The sequence below is a fragment of the Rutidosis leptorrhynchoides genome, chromosome 11 (genome assembly GCF_046630445.1).
Source record: "Rutidosis leptorrhynchoides isolate AG116_Rl617_1_P2 chromosome 11, CSIRO_AGI_Rlap_v1, whole genome shotgun sequence".
Lineage (NCBI taxonomy): Eukaryota > Viridiplantae > Streptophyta > Magnoliopsida > Asterales > Asteraceae > Rutidosis > Rutidosis leptorrhynchoides.
The window spans coordinates 69,897,431-69,901,174 of NC_092343.1; positions in this window are offsets into that span (position 1 = coordinate 69,897,431).

The following is a 3,744-nucleotide window of genomic DNA, read 5'->3' on the forward strand; positions in this document are numbered from 1 at the left end:
AGAATTGTGCCTATTGTGTCCGAGAGCATTCGAAGATGAGGAAGAGAAGATCGACGCATTTGTGAAAGGGTTACCGGAGAGAATCCAAGAAGATATAAGTTCACACGAGCCTGCCTCCATACAAAAGGCATGTAGAATGGCTCACAAACTAGTGAACCAGATTGAGGGAAGAATTAAAGAACAGGCGGCCGAAGAGGCCAACGTGAAGCTAGTCAAAAGAAAGTGGGAGGAAAACGGTGATAAGAGTCACCAATACAATAACAACTATCCCAACAATCGCAACATCAATCGCAACAACAACAAACGGCACAACAACAATAACAACAACAACTACAACAATCATCCTAACAACAATAACAACCGCAACAACAACAACAATCAGAAGCAGCTATGCCAAAGGTGTGAAAAGTATCACTCGGGGTTCTGCACCAAATTTTGCAACAAGTGTAAAAGAAATGGTCATAGCGCTGCGAAGTGTGAGGTCTACGGACCAGGGGTTAACAAAACGAAAGGAACAAATGGTGTCGGAATGAGTAATGGCGGAGCAAGTAGTGTCGGAGCAAGTTATGCCAATGTAGTTTGTTATAAATGTGGAAAACCGGGCCACATTATTAGAAATTGCCCGAACCAGGAAAACACGAATGGACAAGGCCGCGGAAGAGTTTTCAATATTAATGCGGCAGAGGCACAAGAAGACCCGGAACTTGTTACGGGTACGTTTCTTATTGACAATAAATCTGCTTACGTTTTATTTGATTCGGGTGCGGATAGAAGCTATATGAGTAGAGATTTTTGTGCTAAATTAAGTTGTCCATTGAAGCCGTTGGATAGTAAATTTTTACTCGAATTAGCAAACGGTAAATTAATTTCAGCAGATTATATATGCCGGAATCGAGAAATTAAACTGGGTAGCGAAATATTTAAGATTGATTTGATACCAGTAGAGTTAGGAAGTTTTGATGTAATAGTTGGCATGGACTGGCTGAAGGAGATGAAAGCAGAGATCGTATGTTACAAAAATGCAATTCGCATTGTACGAGAAGAAGGAAAACCTTTAATGGTGTACGGAGAAAAGGGCAACACGAAGCTACATCTTATTAGTAATTTGAAGGCACAAAAACTAATAAGAAAAGGTTGCTATGCTGTTTTAGCACACGTCGAGAAAGTACAAACTGAAGAAAAGAGCATCAATGATGTTCCCGTCACAAAAGAATTTCCCGATGTATTTTCGAAAGAATTACCGGGACTACCTCCACATCGATCTGTTGAATTTCAAATAGATCTTGTACCAGGAGCTGCACCAATAGCTCGTGCTCCTTACAGACTCGCACCCAGCGAGATGAAAGAACTGCAAAGCCAACTGCAAGAACTATTAGAACGTAGTTTCATTCGATCAAGCACATCACCATGGGGAGCTCCTGTTTTGTTTGTCAAGAGGAAGGATGGTTCATTTAGGTTGTGTATTGACTACAGAGAGTTGAATAAACTTACCATCAAAAACCATTATCCACTGCCGAGAATTGACGACTTATTTGATCAACTACAAGGCTCGTCGGTTTATTCGAAAATCGATTTACATTCTGGATATCATTAAATGAGAGTAAAGGAGGATGATATTCCAAAAACTGCTATTAGGACGCGTTATGGTCATTACGATTTTATGGTTATGCCGTTTGGATTGACTAATGCACCAGCTGTGTTCATGGACCTTATGAACCGAGTGTGTGGGCCATATCTTGACAAGTTTGTCATTGTTTTCATCGATGACATATTTATTTACTCAAAGAATGATCAAGAGCACGAAGAACATTTGAGAAAAGTGCTAGAAGTATTGAGGAAAGAAAAACTGTACGCTAAGTTTTCAAAGTGTGCATTTTGGTTGGAAGAAGTTCAATTCCTCGGTCACATAGTGAACAAAGAAGGTATCCAGGTGGACCCGACAAAGATCGAAACCGTTGAAAAGTGGGAAACCCCAAAAACTCCAAAGCATATACGTCAATTTTTAGGATTGGCTGGTTACTACAGAAGATTCATCCAAGATTTCTCCAAAATAGCAAAACCCTTAACTGCATTAACGCATAAAGGGAAGAAATTTGAATGAAAGGATGAACAAGAGAAGGCATTTCAGTTATTGAAGAAAAAGTTAACTACGGGCCCTATATTGTCATTGCCTGAAGGGAATGATGATTTTGTGATTTATTGGGACACATCAAAGCAAGGTCTCGGTTGTGTATTAATGCAACGAACGAAGGTGATTGCTTATGCGTCTAGACAATTGAAGATTCAAAAGCAAAATTATATGACTCATGATTTGAAATTGGGTGCTGTTGTTTTTGCATTAAAGAATTGGAGGCATTATTTATATGGGGTCAAAAGTATTATATATACCGACCACAAAAGTCTCCAACATATATTTAATCAGAAGCAACTGAATATGAGACAACGCAGGTGGATTGAACTATTGAATGATTATGATTTTGAGATTCGATACCACCCGGGGAAGGCGAATGTGGTAGCTGACGCTTTGAGTAGAAAGGACAGAGAACCTATACGGGTAAAAGCTATGAATATAATTATTCGTACTAACCTTAATACTCAAATAAAGGAGGCGCAATATGGGGTTGTAAAAGAAGGAAAGTTGAAGAATGAGATACCCAAAGGATTAGAGAAACATCTTAATATTCGAGAAGACGGAACCCGATATAGGGCTGATAGAATTTGGATACCAAGGTTTGGAGATGTGAGGGAAATGGTACTTAAAGAAGCACATAAAACCAGATATTCAATACATCCCGGAGCGGGGAAGATGTATAAAGATCTCAAGAAACACTTTTGGTGGCCGGGTATGAAAGCCGATATTGCTAAATATGTAGGAGAATGTGTGACGTGTTTTAAGGTCAAAGCTGAACATCGGAAACCATCAGTTCTACTACAACAACCTGAAATCCCAGAATGGAAATGGGAAAACATTACCATGGATTTCATTACCAAATTGCCAAGGACTGCAAGTGGTTATGATACTATTTGGGTAATAGTTAATCGTCTCACCAAGTCAGCACACTTCCTGCCAATGAGAGAAGATGACAAAATGGAGAAGTTGGCGCGATTGTATTTGAAGGAGGTTGTCTCCAGACATAGAATACCCGTCTCTATTATCTCTGATAGGGATGGTAGATTTGTTTCAAGGTTCTGGCAGACGTTGCAACAAGCACTGGGGACTCGTCTAGACATGAGTACTGCCTATCATCCACAAACTGATGGGCAGAGTGAAAGGACGATACAAATGCTTGAAGATATGCTACGAGCATGTGTTATTGATTTCGAAAACAGTTGGGATCGACACCTACCGTTAGCAGAATTTTCCTACAACAACAGTTATCATTCTAGTATTGAGATGGCACCATTTGAGGCACTTTATGGTAGAAAGTGCATGTCTCCGATTTGTTGGAATGAAGTAGGGGATAGACAGATTACGGGTCCGGACATAATACAAGAAACTACCGAGAAAATCATCCAAATTCAACAACGATTGAAAACCGCCCAGAGTCGACAAAAGAGCTACGCGGATAGTAAAAGAAAAGATATAGAGTTTGAAATTGGAGAAATGGTCATGCTTAAGGTTTCACCTTGGAAAGGCGTTGTTCGATTTGGTAAACGGGGAAAACTAAATCCAAGGTACATTGGACCATTCAAGATTATAGATCGTGTCGGACCAGTAGCTTACCAACTGGAGCTACCTCAACA